This window comes from Microtus oregoni, unplaced genomic scaffold (genome assembly GCF_018167655.1).
Source record: "Microtus oregoni isolate MIOR12 unplaced genomic scaffold, Mior012 000009F_ref0000495, whole genome shotgun sequence".
NCBI lineage: Eukaryota > Metazoa > Chordata > Mammalia > Rodentia > Cricetidae > Microtus > Microtus oregoni.
This window is the reverse complement of record NW_024543068.1, coordinates 15,226,517-15,245,020: the sequence shown is the minus strand read 5'-3', so window position 1 is coordinate 15,245,020 and position 18,504 is coordinate 15,226,517. Positions and strand designations below refer to the sequence as shown.

Here is an 18,504-nt window from a genome sequence, read left to right as displayed (position 1 = left end):
GTGCTCTGAGCATCTGAACTCCGTTCCTGACACCTGTTCATCCTTTATACATTGAATCATCTCCCTGACTTAGTTGAGCAGTTTCTTACAAGGACAACAGACCACCATCTTAGGTCTCCAGACTAGAAACTTTCTCTCAATGTGTGGTGTCTCTCTCTCTCTCTCTCTCTCTCTCTCTCTCTCTCTCTCTCTCTATTTTACTGAGCTATACATTTTTCTCTGCTCCCTTTCTTTTCTCTCCTCTCCCCTTCAACCCTCTCCCATGATCCCTATGGTCCCGGCTTACTCAGGAGATCTTGTCTTTTTCTATTTCCCATGTATATTAGATCCATGAAAGTCAAATATAGTATGTACTACTCATAAGTGGCTTTTAGACATAAAGCAAAGAAAACCAGCCTGCAATTCACAATGCCAGAGAACCTGGGCAACAGTGAGGACCATTTATCTTCCTTAAGTCTGTCTTTTGTTCCTCAGCCTCAGTCAGCCTCTGTCTCTCCCACCTGGGAAACAGCAGCTCAGTGCCCTCATAGTAGTGCTGAAGGGTTTTTTGTATTCTTTGTAAATCCAAGTATGTATGTGTGTGCACACTCAAGCACCTGATTGTGACAGACCCTAATAAGCCTTTGGTCCTTCCCCATTTCCTGTATGCCAGCTGAAGTCAGCCGATTGTTTAAAAACTAGGTGGGATGGGTCCACCGTTCTACCACCAGCCCTCAGTCCACCTTTTCTTGCTCTTCCTGTTGGTTACAGCAATTAAACTACTTCCTTGCTGGTTTGGTTGTTAGTTGTGCTTTGTTGGTGTCATTTGCTTAATGAAATACCCAGATTTTCCTTTGTATGACATCTTTTTACCCACAAAAGCCACTGTTTCATCTCACTTGTGCATCGGACATCAGCACACTATGAGATGGCAGAGTTTACATTGTTCTTAACTAAAATTAGTTAATTTATTAGTGTGTATGTGTTTGTGATATGTATGTGTCTGGTATATGTTGCACACATGTGAATGTATGAGTGTGTATGCCCATGCATATATATGCAGAAGCCAGAGGAAGATGTTGATGTCTTCCTCTCTCAGTCTTAGCCTTGTTTCCTTGAATCGGTCTCTCGCTGAGCTGGAAGCTCTGTTTCATTGAGACTGGCTATCTGTCAAGCTGTCTGGATCATCCATCCCTGCTCCACAGTGCTGGGATTACAGGCACACACAGCCTGGCTTTTTACATGGGTGCTGAGATTCAAATTTAGGTTCCCAGGTTTGCAGAGCAACCATCCTTACCCACTGAGCTGTTTCCATACCCCACATTGGAGACTGAAAAGTTTTCATTGCATTTACTTATTTCTTTTGTATATGTGTAGGTGTGTAGGTGTACTGTCCATGTGGAGGTCAGAGGACAATGATAGGAATTGGTTTTCTCCTTCCATAATGTGAGACCCAGGGTTTGAACTCAGGCTGTCAAGTTTGGCCGCAAGCACCTGCTGAGCCATTTCACTTGTCCCACATGGGGATAAAAACTATTTTATATTATTATTATTATTGCTATTTTAGATTACTTATTATTATTATTTATATTAAAGCAGGGTCTCTCTGTGTAGACCAGGTTCTCCTTGGATTTCTGATCCTTCTGCATCAGTTTCCTCAGTGCTGGGTGGGATTGTAGGCATGTGCCACCACAACTGGCCTGGTTCCTGTTCTGTTTAAACAGGTCCTTACCAGGTATGACAAATCCCTGCATGGTTCGTGGGCTAAGTAGAACTAGATAGCTAAAAGGTTCAACCAACACTGATTGGTTGAAGATTATTAGTTTTCAATGTAGGTATTGTTTGTAAGCTCTGAATGTGTGCACATGGAATTTAGTTTTCACATTCATCCCTAAGTGCTGAGCATTTGTTTTGCATTAGTAAGTGTACTTGTTTATGCTTCATCCGTTCGATAGAATTACAATGCTGCCAAGCTTATTTTATGCCTATGTATTTAGCAGTGAGTATTCATGTTATCCACACATCAGCAACAACTCTGAGAGATGAGCCTTGCTGTGCAGGCAGTGGGCACTGTTTGGATGCTGAGGTTGCATAGTCATCTTTGTATCCAGTGGTGTTGTTGCTGTGGGCATCTGGCCCTCTGCTTTATGAAGGAGGCAGTCAGTGCTGTATGACAGGTATCAATGGATAGTGAGTCACTGTGGAACCCTGGGGCTCCCCTTAGCAGTTTATCTGTGGTTCTCAACACAGATTTTCCATGGCTTGATTTTAAAACATGTTTCCATAGTTTATACTCTGCTCACTCAAACTCCACATGCACAGTAACCTTTAACGCTTTCATTCTGTCTTTTCTCCCCGATTGCCTTGGTTTTAGCTATCACCTGCACACCCACGCTAGGCATTTAGCTCAGGGCCTTGCACTCCTTGCACTTCTTACACTCCCTGCACGCCACTGAGCTGCAGCCCCAGCCTCTACTGTACTGGAAATCTCATGTCCAAATTGTTTTTCCTGGATCCCTTTGTGTTCTCTGCATTCCTTGAAGTTGTTGGATCTCCATATACTTGATTTGGATTTCACCTTTGTGGTGGTTTGAATAGGAATGGCCCACATTAGACTCAGGTTTTGAATGCTTGGCCCATAGGGAATGACACTATTAAAGGTGTGGACTTGTTGGAGTAGGTGTGGCCTTATTGGAGGAAGTGTGCCACTGTGGGAGTGGACTTTGAGGTCTCATATGCTCAAGCTATGCCCAGTGTGGGACTCAGTCTTTACTTCTGCCTGCGGATCAAGATGTAGAGCTCTCAGCTCCTCCTCCAGCACTATGTCTGCCTGTGTGCCGCAATGCTTCCCACCATGATGATAATGGACTCAATCTCTGAAACTAAGCCAGTCCCAATTAAATGTTTTCCTTTATAAGAGTTGCCATGATTGCCGGGTGGTGGTGGCGCATGCCTTTAATCCCAGCACTCGGGAGGCATAGGGAGGCGGATCTTTGGGAGTTCGAGGCCAGCCTGGTCTACAAGAGCTAGTTCTGGGATGGGCACCAAAGCTACAGAGAAACCCTGTCTCGAAAAACCAAAAAAAAAAAAAAAAAAGAGTTGCCATGATATGATCATTGTGTCTCTTCACAGCAATAAAACCCTAACTAAGACACTCTCTTTTTTTTGACTCCTGGGTTAGTTTACAATCTCTTTAAAGGGAAGGTTAGTGTTGGTAGATCTTTGGAGATTCAGGTTTCTTTGATCAGAGTCTTATATCTGGTAAATGTATAGAATGTTTGAATTAAAATAGTTGGACTTGAGTTAGGACCTAACTTGTTGGGATGTTGAGAGCGCAGACGGATCCCCTAGCCAGGGTTGCAGTCACTTTGGAGAATAGGGAACTGACTTACAGCTGAAATAGGTTTCTGCCCTCTCTGTGGACCACTCCCTGCTGCTGGTACATTCTGATGCACATGCAAATTCTGCTCTTGGTCAGAAGCTTCTGCTTTTCTAGTTTTCATGATGTCATTAACTGGATGTTTCTGTGGTCCTAGAGAGAGGAAGAGAGAGAGACAGTTGATTATCTGTAAGTGCTATCCACCCCATCTGTTTCCTGTGTATGACACTGCCACTTGCCCATGTGCCCAGATGCACCTTATAGATGCGGATGCTGGCTTTCAATGTGGGGACCATTGAGGACTCACTTTCTAAAAGTGTTTGCCTTCTTTAGGCTGTAAGCTTGCTATTGATGTGTCTTCTAGTCACCTTAAGTCCAAAGGAGACTTTCTTGGCCTGACGGTAACGGCACACTAGAAAGCCCATGTCATCCTGTGTTAGTATTGTTCTAGTGTGACTTTATAAGAGCTCTTTGGATTTGGCCAAATTGCTTTAGTCAGGTTCCAAAGAAACTCAGGACAAGGCTCAGTACTTTTGGCTCCTTCTGCCCCCTACTAAACCTTCAGCCCAGGACCTGGACTTTGTTTCCCTTCCCTCAGCTTCTCTTTCCTATAAAAACCTGCCATTTCAGCCATGTGATCTCTGGCTTTTGATCCACTTGCCTTCTCTTCTCTGTCTCTGCTCTTCCCCCTTTCCTCTCCCTCTCTCTCCTCTCATGGCTCAGCTCAGTCTGGACCCTTCCAGAGGCCTTATGCTGAAAATCTCCCCTGCCCCAGGGGAAGTCATGTCCTCATTTTCATACAGCTTAACTATTTTGAGTCTGTTTTCTTTAAAAAAGAGAATCACAGCTATTAGTCACCTTAACAGGGATGTTGCGGGGATTCAGTGAAGTAACAAAAGGCATTCATCACTGTGCTGGAACCAGTGGGGATGAACTGTTAGGGTAAGAGACTGCTGTATAAGGGCAAGGGTGTTGGGATGGAATGAGCTTAACTATCTTGGACAGAGTTTAAAATGTCACGATTCTTACCTGCATCCCCTTGTAAAGTGGAGTTGTTGAATGTTATTTCCTTGGATTGTCACATTGATTGCATGAGGTAGAGAGTATTATGTGTCTGACTTTATACACACTCACATAGTAGCTGTCTTTATAAAGGAAATTACGTAGTTGGAAGACAGATTTAGATTGTTGACTAAATTAGCATCAAGATGGAAGCTTCTGGATACACTAGGTTTGATTTGTGCTTGTCACCATTTGCAGAGGTGTGAGAAGAGTTTGGTGGCCACTGGTGCTCCTGCCCCTTCAGCTTAGGACTAGGTAGCCAGCCATCCTTTGCTTTTCTTGTCTTTAAGATCTATTTTACTTTTATTTATGTGTAAATGTATGTGTTTGTGTTGGATGTGTACACATTGAGTGCGGGTGCCTGTGGAGTCCACAAAACAGCCCTGGATCTCGGGAGTTAAAGGTTGCTCTGAGCTGCTGGATGTGGGGGCTGGGAGCCAAACTCCAGTCCTCTGCAAGAGTGGTAGGCGCTCTTCACTACTGAGTGACCCTCCAGCTCCAGGGAGACATCCTTCACATCACACAGGAGAGGCATTTGCTTTCATCTAAGTGTGGAGTGAAGACTGCTGGGTGTAATTCAACGGGACTGTGTGCTCAGTTCGTGTCTCGCGTATGTGGGTTATAGGTTGCCTGTGTCTGTGCCTTTTACCCTGTGCACTTTGGAAAGTTCCAGCCTTCCATGTACTTCTAGTTTTTAGAGGTACCGGTCCATGCAGTCCCACCTGTTTTCCTGTATGGGTTCATGTGTATGTATATGTGGAGTTTGAAACGGTCTGTAAAATGCAGTCACACTGCTTTTTACCTTTGCTTCCTTCTCCCTGCCTGTCACAGTGAGTGTCATTTCATTAGTCTGGACTTCACTGTCACAGTAAATCATAGAAGTAGTGTCTTGACTAAAAGCTTTAAGACTTGTGGGATGGTAGACCAGTATTCTGGTGAGCTCTAGCCAGCACTCATGCTGCCTGCTTGCATGGACTCTGTGCTGTAGTCTTGTTTCCCGTCCTTTGCCCACACTGTAGATTGGCCATTCTTCCTTGCTGTGGTCCAGTGGGGACTGTAGGCTCCTCTTTGCAGTCCACATGACACCTCTTTCCCCCCTAGTGTTCACACCATGTGCCCATACCACTCTGCAGTGGCAAGATCATGTGTCGGCTCACTTGAAGTCAGTAGGGGCACAAAAGTAATGCTTGTGTAACTTGCTAGAAGTGTGTTAGTTCCTGTTTTAGAGACTGGCACTCAGGACTATAACTTTCTAAACTTTGCTGTGGTGACCTGTGTTTTTTTATTTTTTTATTTTTTTCATTTTTAAGAGACCATAAAGTATTAAACAGACAAATAAAAAACTATTATCAAGAGCAGGAAAAGGCAACTTAGATTTTAACTGAGACATTTTTAAGTCTGTCTAGAAGGTATTGAAAGCAATAAAAACTATTAATTTCTTTTCAGGTTTTTTAGAGGCAGAAAGTTTTCCTAATTTTCCTTTTTTTTTTTTTTTTAAGTTTCAGGAGAAAGCCTTTGTAGCCTCCTTGCACTGTGTTCTTGAGCGAGTGCCGCTCTCGTGACCGGTAACAGCTATCCTTTCATTATGGGTTCTGTTACATGTAGTATTAAAGCCATTGCTACTTAAACTCTGCCATTTGATCCTTACAGTAATCTTGCAGTGAAGATGGAGATTTTCTGCATATTACTGAGGAATTTCATGGTGTCAGTGACTGAACAGAGCCTCCAGCTCCTTGGTCTTTGACATGTCATTGAGGGTGCTTTCTTGTGCTGACATGGAAGTAATTTTGGTTCTTAGTGTTGCCATAATCTTTCATTTATTCAGCAGAGTTTTATTGCAGACACAGTCTTCCGAGAGTACATTTTATCTGATAACTGAGCTGGACTAGACCACAGGGTATGGAATGTGATAGAGATGTTCTAAGAACGGTCTGCACATTCCTCTTGCAGATGGGTCGGATTGGTCCAGGTTTTGTGCATCTGCTCTGTCTGCCTATTTACAGGAGGAATTTTCTTTGCTTACTGGCAGTGAACCCAGACTTGTCTATACCCTAAAGACCTTTCTGGAAATGAAGCACAGAGGACCACTAGCAGCAGCTAGCTGCCCAGAGTCTGACGGTGTCTCTCCTGCCCATGCTCCTTCCCATAGACCAAGACGGGTGCTTAGAGACCCATCCTCTGTGACCTCCCCCTGTCTCCCTCTAGAGAGGACCACGGTCCTGATTGTGGGCTTAAGATTCCTTAGCTCTTTCAGCATCTTTGAAGAACACATTTTGGATTGGACTATTTAAGCTCTGAAAAATTAGTATCACAATATATGTAGACCACACCACCCCATCCAGGCATTTAGAGTGCTGGCTGTTTGTCTGGTCTTTGCTGATAAGATGAATCTATAAATGTGGGGCCTCATATTCTCATTTTCCTTTCTTCTTTGAGGGGACTGGAATACCAGTTTTTGTCTAAGGGTTTTTTTCTTGCTGGGTTGCTCCCTTACTGACCCCTCAATTTGAGAAAATAGACCTTTCCCCTCACTGCATTGTAGGTAATAAGAAATGGTGTCACCTGGCACATGATGGAGGAATGGCATCTATAAATAAATATGGAGGTCAGTGAGCGCCAGTTGTACCACTATCACAGAGAGGGGAGAGGAACAGTAGGGTGGTGAACCTGAGGTGTTCACTTAGAACTTAAAAGTGTAGGCAGGAACTCGTGGTTTTCAATGGTATAGAAAAATCAAGAAACACAGAAAGAAATGTGTGTATATGGTGCTCTTCTCTTTGAAGGCCCGGAGACAGCAGTCATCCTTTCTCAGAAAGCATACTGCACCCCCACATCTTGGCTTCTGAAATGCCATTTTCTCACTAAAATGGCAGGTATTTTTGAACTATAAATACTGAAAGTTTATTAAGAAATAAAGTACCTATGGAGTCTTATTTGTAAAGATGATGTGCTTATTTTTATTTTATGTGTACAAATGAATGTCTGTATGTTCATTTGTGCATCACACGTGTTGGGTACCTACAGAGGTCAGAAGAGGGCATTCTTTGACAATAGAATCATGGTGTGCATGTGGAAATGAATCCAACAAGTGCTCTTCACCAGCAAGCCATCTCTCCTGCCCTCTGTATGGTCCAAAGGGTCATCCCACTAAGTAAGAGTCATGAAAGAAAAGAAAGTCACTTTATTGTGTGGATTCTGACAGATACTACCTTAGTTAAGCAGTGAGTTAACATCGCCATATTGTAGACATGATCTGAAATTGTGTTCCACTGACAGAATGAAGTTAAAGGAGCTCTTGTTGTATAGTATTCCTGTAGAAAATGTCCATGACCCTAACCATAAGGACCATCAAATACATACAGTTCAAAGAGACACCACACAAGCTGGCCAGGATTTTCTTGACTGCCGTGATCACAAGGGGCAAGAAAACTGAGAATTCTTCAGATGGAAGTGTTACTATTGAGATGAAAGCAGAATGCAGTGCAAGGTCCTGGATTGGATCCATTTACTAAAACAGACATTGTTAGCATAGTTAAAGGGAGACAAACATGGCCTCTCAAGTAGATCACGGTGTTTATATCAGCACTGTATTCTGAGTTGTGATAGTCACAACTATAAAAAATTTATAGATGAATGCTCTTGTTTATAGGAAGTGCTCATCAGCCTTTATAGGTATTGACTCTCTGGTCAGGTGTCTAGGGAAAAAGGCTATTTCTACTGTGCCTGCTTCTTTTTGTAGGTTTATGTGCACTTATTGAGTAAAGCAAGGCAAAGCCCTTCAGTTGTTTGAATACCTCAGAATCATTAGTTCATCACACAAGCCATTTCCAGAACTTGATAGGCTTGTCTTTGCTGGGAGCTGCCCTGCCACGCTGGTTTCCTTCCAGGTCTCTGTCTTTGGGTGTGCAGGTTTGCCAGCAGTTACTGTTGTCTCACTGTGCATTCTTTTATGGTCATGGTTTTTCTCCTTCTCCTGGGTCTTACCTTTGTGAAAGCTGCTTCTTTGAATAGGAAGTGCGGTTTTATAGAAGTGACATCGTCACAGTATAGACAGAGATAATACTGTAATTTAGCTTACTTTGCGTGTGCTGTTTTCTCCTGTTTGCTGATGGGCTGTTGAGTCAGTTTCTGTCTCCATCACAGAGCATTTAACTTCACTCCTGAGCATATCTCAGGTTATGAGTTTGTCTGTGAGTGTGTGCATGGGCGTGCACGTGCCCTCAGAGACCAGAGTCTCAGATTCTCTCAGAGCTGAACTTACAGGCAGTGACGAGTTGTCGGATGTGGGGCTTGGAACCAAACTGTGAGCCAGTTTCCAGCCTGAGCTTACATTTTACGAGTGCTGGGCCAGTTGGTTGCCTGTCAAGACTGTAGGCTTTCCAGAAAGGAGGTGGGGGTAGAATCGATGTGAAGGTGTGGCAACCCATTAGAATGTGTTCAGATTTGAGTGGGCTGTCTTCATAGCTCTAGGACTGAACATTTTGGGAGGGAGATGATCTCAGTTTAGAGATGTGTGTGTCAGGTAGAATGTGGGAATTGGGCAGAAGGGTCATGGTCACCCATAGCCGCCTTTCTCTGAGAGCTTTACTTTAAGCTGACTGAGATTCTTTCTGTCTTTTCTCTAGTTTATAGAAAACCGTTGCTAAAGACATGCGGCCACCCTGGCCACCTCTCAGCTGGTGAGACTGAAGCCTGTCACAGGTCCTGTTTTCCTTGGGTAGGCTGGAGGACAAGCTTCTCTGTGGCTGCCAGACTGGCTAGTTTTCGTAGTTCTTCGAATGATCAAGGAAAAGCGCTTTAACAACCCAGAGTGCTTGTTTCATTGCGCTCGGTGACGCCCACACACACAGGCTTTTTTCCAGCTCTTCCCCCCCCCTTACTGCTTTTACAGTGTAGGTGGCCTTCTCTGGATTGCTTTTGACAGGAAATTGAACAACCTTTCTTTTTTGGAACAGAATTGCTGAGAGTGGAAAAAACAAACAACAAAAAGAAGTGTTTGTGTTTGAGATTTTATTATGAGTTTGATTTAAAGAACAATTTAAGTCCAGAAAAATGGGAGTGGGGGTCAGGGTTACATTGCAAATTGCACTGCAGTTCCTGAGTCTCCCTGTTGACTGCTGGGCCTCACCCTCTGGCTTTCTTTCTTGCTCCTCTTGCTTTGTCTCTTCTTGATCAGGAAGTAGGTTTGGACCTGGTCTGTTTTTCTGGCTCTTGATGGGACCTTCCTGTTGTCTTTCTAGAGCAGTGGAGATGTGGTGGGCCTGTGCTCTTTTACAGGCTCCTCGATTCTAGGACCCTTGTTGGCCCCATCCACATCATGCTGCCTTAGGGTTCCACACCCCTCAGAGACACATGGTGAAGGCCTGGTTCACCCCTTGTCCTGAGGTGTGGGTGGGAGCTTCCACCACCTACCACAGGTTTTTCTGGGAGCCCCAGACTTTCTGTCTCTTGGCCTGTGAGAGCCTTGCTCCACTCACCTCTCCTGGGCCCTTGGTTGTGACAGTGCTTGAGTCTGCCTTGGGCAGTTTGTGTACATCACTGAGGATTCTGAGGCAAAATGCAGTCTGTAATCAGAGTAGGTCTGGTTTGCTTCACCTGGAACTCATGTCTAGTTTGAAAGGAGCAGTTCTGTTGGAATCCGTGTGTCCTACGTCACATTCTCTTCAAATTGGCATGTTTGTTCGTGTACCCATGTGGTTCACCAGTGCTAGTCAGCTGCCAGGTATGCCCTGTTTATGCAGTTAGCTAGTTATAGCTCAATTCATTAAGACTATCAAAACAGAGCCTCTGTTTTGAGAGTTAATGGCTATCTTTCCTCATTCTGTGGGTGTATGCTATACTGTAGAGACCAACCTTGAGTAAACAACCTATCTGCTGTCTGGGCTGTGTGACTCAGAATCTTCCACTGGCTCTTTCCCTCCCAGGTTACATGGAGAACTGTCCCTTTGGCTGTGACAGCCCAGGAGAGTCTTGCTGCAGCTCCCCCCCCAGATCTCTCCCGCCCAGCATAGGGCAGTGGTCCTGGGTAAATCCTGTTTTGAATATAAAATTGGAGTAAGTTTTAAAGTGTTTTTGTGCTTGGCTGAATGAAGGCTGGGATTCTCCAGTGCTCAGGGGGACAGGCTGGAAAGAGAAACCCGTGTCTCCCCAGGACTAGGGGTCACATGAGTGAAGCGCAATGGTTATTATTACTGTTTACCAGCTTCATTCTATGTGACTGGGAAAAGAGTTTGAAGTAGGGTTTAACCTCAGTAAATGGGAAAACAAACCAAAACAAAAACCACAACACCTTTCTTGGGAAGCTCTTATGAACATAGTTTAATTCAAAGATTTTTGGAGATTGAAACATTTATTCCAAATTCTCAGGACCATTCATGGTGGTGTACAACATGAATCCCAGCATGCAGAGGCAGGCAGATCTGATGAGTTCTAGGCCAGCTTGGAGATCTAGGCTAGCCTGAGCTATCTAGAAGTGCTGTCTCAAAAGACAACCAAAACAAAACAAAACACTCCCTCTGTTTCAACTACTGTTATTGAACATGAATTTGTGTTTTTTTATGAGTACTACATAGACACGTAGCTTTCATAGGAAATACTTTATGATGGTGGTTGGGAGCTTATTGTCTGTCTCAGACAAGCAGTTTTGGAATTGTAGAGTTTGGGGCTTGGAGAGATGACACAGTGGCCAAGAGCACTGGAAGTTGTTCCAGAGGACTCAGGTTCAGTTTCTAGCGCCTACAGCCCTCTATAACCAGTTCCGGGGATTCAGTGCCCTCTTCTGCACTCTGCAGGCATTCGAGTGATGAGAGATGTACCAGTGTACAAAGCACCCACACAACATAAAATTTCAAAGCAAAAATGAATTGTAGAATTACTTTGTGTGTATATGTTGGTGTGTGTGCGTGCATGTGATACCTGAGCGTCAACTTGGTAACATTCTTCAGGAACTCTCTACCTTGTTTTTGAGACAAGGTTTTTGTGGGACTTGGGACTTGATGATTAGCTAGCCAGTCAACTCACCCGCCTCTCTTCCCTTCCTCCATTCTGGAAGTCCAAGCAGATGCCACCATGTCTGACTTTTATGTGGGTGCTGGAACTTGGATTCTTAGTACTTGAGTGGCAAGCACTTTATTGACTGAGTTGTCCCCTCAGCTTCCAGAATTGTGGAAATTCTAAATTCTGCAAGCTGTCTGTCTGTTGCTATGGAAGAGAGTTTCTCAGCCACATCTTTATTTCTTCTTTGGGCTGGGGGATGTGTGGTCTAGCACCTTTCCTGGTTTGTACCCGTTAGATGGCAGTAGTATGTCTCCTTCTCTGGTTGTGACTTCAGGACATAGAATTGCACCCTGCTGAGGATCACTGCTTCAGAACAACACTGGGGGTGTGGGGTGGAGCTGGGTTCTCATAAGCAGTGGGATGCTGATGGATTGGCTAATTAGCATTTTCTTCTAGGGGGCTTCTTATAGGTCCTGGTCCTGAATTTCTCCCTGATGTTCTGAGCTGGTTGTCTGTGATGTGGCCCCGGAATATCCATCTATCTGTCTAATAAGGTTTAGGAGTCAGTTCTTTGTGTGGGAGGGGCTGTCGTGAGCCCAAATTTAAACAAATAGAGCTTCACATAAAGGTTAAAATTAAAAGAGGCTTTAAATTAGGATTTTATTAATATTGCTCTTTTGGGTCCTTTACTTACTGTGAGGTACAGTTGCATATTTTCCAAAAATTGAAAGTAACTATTATACTAAAGCTCACAATTGTTTCTAATCTAGGTTCTGAGAGACTGCCCCAAGTTGAACTCAAAAGCAAGATTTACTGCAGACTTTGAGGTGGAATGAGGTGAGTGGATGCATTCGTCACCGGGTTGTGTTGAGGGAGGGAGTGTCACTTAGGCTCTGGTTTAGAAGGCCACTACTTACAGCAGTTTTGGCTTACCTAATGTGAATTTCGTGTGTTTTCCTGCTGGCTTTTCTGTTTGCCATCTTCTTTTCGCCGATTAGGAAAGGAGAAGCAGAGGATGTGAAAGCCTGCAGAGTTCTGGTCCCTGACTTCTGAACCCAAGCAACTCTCTGGTAGACCATCTCTACCAGACTTATTGGGGCTGGGAGTGGGGTGGGGGCTGGATGGCTCTCAGTGTCCTACAGTTCAGGTTAACCCCTTCTTCTCCATAGCCCATCTAAGTAGACAAGCAATAGTGAGAAACAGAAAAAGGAGACTTACTCAATTTGGCCACAATAGAGGAGCAGAGAAAGGCCCAATGCCCCCCGCCCCCCCCCCCCCCCCAAATCTGTTTCCCCCGGCAGATTGCAGGAGGATTAGGCTTAAGCAGATCACAGGGAGGCCTGAGGGAGCCTTCCTGGGGAGTTAGCTTATTTTGTGTGGTTCCCTGGAAAAGATAGTGATAGTTGATTTTAAGATTATCATAAATAAGTTTTCACTAGGTAAATTAAATCTTTCGTTCAATAACTCATTAGACCTGCTTCTCAGTAGAGACTCAGCATAGACTTGCTGTACTATTTCAGCAAGCATTCCAGACCTTTAAATTAATTGCAAAAGGAGTATGCTGTAGTGAAAAACAAAAAACAAAACCAGCCTAAACCAGAGTGAAAGAGATGTTTTTTCCATTTCCCAAACACAACAGTAAATAGAGCTTTTAAATTCAGATAAACCCAGTGGCTTGGGGTTAAATAGTCTCTTTGGTTTAGTTACTTTGTACTTGACCTTGATCTCAGACAGGTGCTGAGACAAAGACCTTTGAGAAAGTTCGTGTCTGCAGCTTTGTTAGGAGAAAAAATGACTCAAGGAGTCAGCTCTTCTGCAGTGCCTGGTCCAGGAACAGTCACGGATATCTGAGATCTCACCTCTGGAAACCTTTGCTCAGAGCTCCTGGCTTCTAAAGCCCGCTGGGTAATCAGAGCACTGCTTTCAAAGTGGCTTTCTATTTCTGACCTTCCTTGAATTTCAGGAGAGAAATAGGGGAATAATTATCTCTGAAAGCGTCTTTAAAGCTCTTTAGGACAATCTTGGTCTGCATTTATCTGGGCATTCCTAGCTGCATACTTAATAGAGGCAGAAGCTAGGGAAGTGTTGGATCTCTAAAATTTCTAGCCATCTGAAAAGGCCATTTTTTGGTTATTTTAATTTTATTATGATTTTTTTTTTTTTTTTTTAGCAACACATCTGAGAAACTGTGTGCCTTTTGAAAACAGCATCTTTTGGAGGCCCAGGGTTTTCTGGATGTTAAAGCAGATAGCCTACAGATCTGATACTGAGAGGGGGAAGGAAGATGAGAGCAAGCTGCCCCCACATCTGTGGATTCTACCACCAGGGTTTCACACACCCAGTGTGAGAATCTGTGAGAGAGATGGCACCTGTTCTGAAATATACGGACCTTTGCCTGACTTGATTCTCCAGATGGTACCAACCGCCTACATTGCATATATGTTGTGGTAGGCATTGTTAGCACACTAGAGATGGTTTACAACAAGGCTTATATGCAGGTGCCATGCCATTTTATTTATAATCCTTATTTTCTGTTTATTTTTTATTTTTTGAGGCAGGGTTTCACTCAGTTATGTAGCCCAGACTAGTCTTGAACTCATGACAAGCTTTCTGCCTTAGTCTCCTGAGTCCTGGCGTTACAGACATGAGCCAGCACATCTGGGTTGTATTCCATCTTTTTATGTAAGGTACTTGAGCATGTGGGTTTTAGAGTCTGGGAGCCCTGGAACCAGCCTTTCCTTAGGCATCCCCTCACCTTGATCAGATCATATTGCTTTTTAAGGTTCATCCTTTCTTCTCCCAAGTGCTTTTCTACCATTGACGTGTGTATCTCCTGTCTGTCCTTTCGTGTTTTGAGCACTCCTCCATAAGTAAAACTCCTAGTTAATAATCATGGCTAGGACAACTTTAGCAGACTTCTGTCTAGTTAGAGCTGGGAAGCCAAGGCCTTATCCTTTGGACTGAGTTGCTTAGTTTAGTTACTGGAGCCACAGGGCACCTGGGCTGCTTGTCTTAGCACTAGTCTCTGAGGAGACGCTGGTCTGGTCTGTCTGCTTGGTCTGGGTAGAAAAATATTTTTCAACCTGTGGGTTGTGACCCTGTCACAGGGGTTGCATATCAGATACCCTGCATATCAGATGTTTACATTATGATCCATAACAGCAGCAAAATTACAGTTATGAAGTAGCAACAACAATAACTCTATGGTTGGGGTCAGCACAGCTTGAGGTTGCAGCATCAGGAAGGCTGACTGAGGTAGAGCTGTCTTCTGGGGCGTGCCTCCTCACTGAGATCTTAGGTAGCAGAGGAAGGCTGATTGAACAGTTTCTGGGGCCCTCATTCTTGGCCTCCAGGTGTATCCCTCCTTCCTGAGTGTGATCTTCCTAGTGAAGGGCTATGTAAATTACTGGTGTGCCTCTAGAGGCCTGACACATCTATATAAACTTGTCTGTGTGCTTTTCTGGATACCTTATGACGTACATAATATTGCTACTATTAAAATTATTTGTGAGCAGTATTATTTAGAATATAAACATTGACTTGAGTGAGCATACCCTTTTCTTTCCTTTGAAAAGCATCTTTGGTGTAAGTACTCAGCCAGAAGCATAGCATGTGTGATGCTCATTGACTAAATTCTGTGCTTTACATATGAAACCTTTCTCACAGGTCCCCCCAGTCTTATCTCTTTGCTGTGGCCCTTTCTTATGTGGGCAGTCAGGTTTTTGTAGGTAACTGAAGTATTGTTGAAGTGTTCCTGCTATTTCTCTTAAACTTATTTGCATCCCAGCCACCTGCTTCTAGTGAGGAGTGGTAATGGAAATTGAAAATCTCTCCTTTTTTCTCTCCCTGAAAACCCAAGTAGCAAGGATAGCGTTGGTCACATTTTCCCTGCAGCACATTCCCTAGCCTTGTTCTTACTGAAGAACACTTAGAGCAGGAGACGTGCAGAACTGCACTGGAGGGCGGAGACATGCTTTTGGGCTGAGGAAATAGCTCAGTCAGTTTGAACTCAGAACACACATTAAAAAAATAGGTGTGGTGGCACACACTTGTAATCCCAGTGTTGAGGAGGTGAAGACAGACAGGTTCTTGGGGCTTGTTGGCTGGTCAGTTTAGCCTAATAGGTGAGCTCTGTGTTCCAGGGAGAGACCCTGTCTCAAAACCACAAGGTGATGGCTCCTGAAGAGAGGAATTACACTGGAAGTTGATTTCTAGCTTCCATGTGTACCTGGATATACACATACGCATGCACACATGCACACATATGCATACATTTTTGCTGTTTTATGGGACAGGCCAACCCTTCAGGAAGTGTGAGCAGAACAGGTAAGCGATTTTTGGTGGCACATTCTTCTATACACTTGTTGGGTTAGGTTGACAGTGGCAGGAGACCCAGTCTGAGATGATAGTGCCTTGCCAGGCCAGCAATACAGACAGTAGTGCCTGGAGCTGATTTGGTGGCTGGAAACCTCCTCCGTTGCTGCAGCCTGTGGGCTTCTCACCTGCCCCTTCTTGGCCTCCCCTGTGCTGTGTGACTTCCTTATCATTGGCAAGTACATCTTCTTTAGGACAGAGAGGAATAGATGTTTATGTCCAGCAGATTCTCCCTAAACTGAGAACCGATCAGGTACACAAACAAGACTTTGAATATTTTAAATATTTTGCTCTACTTTGCAAAGGCTTGGTAATGTTCCTCCAGCAAGCTGCTTGTTTCATAGTGGCACTGAAGGCGCAAGGCAGATGCAACAAGATGAACAAGACAAGGTTTTGTTACTTAAGTGCTGATGGTAACCTAAATCGTTGAAGATGTGTAACAGCAAAGGGCTGACTGTAGAGACTTCTTATCTTTGGGTGTGAATGATTGAGTCCAGCTCAGAGTAGCCTCTTTATGCTTGTGTATTGTTTCAAGTCCTGTCATCGTCGTCCCCCCCCCCCCCCATACCAATTCTGGAAAAGAAGATGGCATGTACAGCTTTGCCAAACGCTTTTCATTCTGCAGATAGGGCCCTTCCCGTCTACTAATGATGCTGTTGCCCTTTTCTCTTTGCTAGGACCAGCTCATTTTCACTCGTTTGTTTTCTTACCTTTATGTTCTATAGACATAAGAGCAGAGCTTCCCACTTCCAGTAGACACTAAGCTCTTCAGTTTATACTGCTCATAGAGTACCCCATTACAGGAATTTGAATTAAGTTGTTTTTGGAACGCTGTCTGCTTAAAAATATTTGTCACCTTTTTTGGACAGAGATTGGTATGAAGATGATTATATTGTAGTTTTTTCCCCCGCCCATCAGTGTTTTCATTGTATCGCTCAGGCTGGCCTTTAACTCATGATCTTGTTTTCTTAGTCTTGACTTACCTTTTTTGATTATCTAGTAAATTTGGAATTTGCATTCTGGGCTTGGTGGCTCCTGTCTAATTGCAGCACCCAGGAAACTGGTTAAGATCCCTACAAGTAATGGGATACAGAGTGAATCCCTGTAGTATTTCTGAATTAGCTTCTCTTAAAGTTGCTAGTAGGATGGTTTTGTTTATTTGTATTTTTTTCTTTTTTGGCTTGGAAAAAAGAATATTTGTGCAGGGATTACAAGATTGATAATGAATTACATCAGCGAGGGCTTCTTGGCTGTTGTATTATTTCTTGCATTTTCAAAACTGTTCGAAGAACCTTATATGGTGATCCCTTATCAGATACAATTTGCACGAGTTTTCTCCCATTCTGTGGGTTGCCTCTCTCCTCTGTTGGTACTCTCTCATGTACAAAAGTGGGTTTTTATGATCCCTCTTACTGTCTGTACCGCGGTATGTTGTCAGAGGTTATTGCCAAATTCTATGCTATAAAGCATTGACCTTTTCTTATCTTCAGGGAGTTTTTTAGTTTGGGGTGTTGCATATGAGTCTTTGACATATTTTAAATCAAGTTTTCGTATGTGGAGTTCCCCTTTCATTGTTTTGCAAGCAGATAACCACTTTTCCCAGCAGCACATACTGAACAAGACTATCTTGGAATGATCTCAGTAACCTTGGTGAGTTATTTGGCCATATCTGTGAGGGTTTGTTTCTAGGTTTTGTGTTCTGTCCTATTGCTTTTTATGTCTGTCTGTATACTACTGTAACTACACTATTTTAATTGCTGTAATTTTTTTTCTTTTTTCCCCCTTCAAGTCAGGGTTTCTCTGTGTAGCTTTGGAGCCTGTTCAGGCTGGCCTTGAACTCAAAGGATCCGCCTTCCTCTGCGTCCCAAGTGCTGGGATTAAAGGCTTGTGTCACCACTGCCTGACGGATTGCTTAACTTTCTAATATAGTTATATAGTTTGATACTAGCAGACGTGGTTCCTCCATCACATTTTTTAATTCAGATTTTTTTTAGATCACTTTGGCTATTTGGGATTTTAGGATAAAAACTTTTTTTTTTGTAGAAAATATCATGGAATTTAGATAAAGATTGTGTTATATTTGTAAATTGCTTTAGGTAATCTTAACAGCATCACATCTTCTGATTTGTAGACATGGACATGGGGAATGTTTCTCTTACATCTTTTGTCACAGTTTTACTTCTTTGGTTAAGCCTGTCCCTAAGTACTTTTTCTTTGACCATAGTGTGAATAGAATTATATTGGCAATGTTCTTTTCAGGATGCTCACTGCCCTGTGTAGTGATTGTGCACCCTGCCAACTATCTGAGTTCATGTATTGATTCTGTTTTATTTTTGTGAACTCCTGGACTTGACATGTAATATCTGCAGATGCAGGAGGCTTTAGTTTTTCTTCCCGACTCGAATGTTCGTTTCTTTTTCTTGCCTGAGTGCTGAGGTTAGACCTTCTGATACTGTATTGAGTAGAAGTAGGAAAGTGGCTATCCTCACCTTGTTCCTGGTTTTTGAGGAAATGCTTTGTCATCACTGATGCTCCCTGTGGGTTTTCATGACTTTATTATATTGGGTGGTTTCCTTCTATTGCTAGTTTGTTCCTTTTTTTTTTTTGTTGTAAGGGAGTATTGGGCTTTGTCAGTTGCTTTTTCCCTCTGCATCACTTGAGCTAATCATGGAGGCGTGTCTTATTGCTTCCTGTTGATGTGGTGTATTGCAGAT

At 43.5% G+C, this 18,504-nt stretch overlaps 1 protein-coding gene across 7 annotated transcripts in view; it reads left to right on the top strand.

The window, feature by feature from the left end:
• Positions 1–18,504, top strand: part of Sipa1l1 (signal induced proliferation associated 1 like 1) — a 288,200-nt gene that overhangs the window by 48,270 nt on the left and 221,426 nt on the right. For all 7 annotated transcript variants that reach the window (XM_041658470.1, XM_041658472.1, XM_041658465.1 and 4 more), the window contains one exon: positions 12,187–12,253. The gene's annotated coding sequence lies outside the window, so the exon portion shown is untranslated. The remainder of the gene's footprint in view (positions 1–12,186; positions 12,254–18,504) is intronic.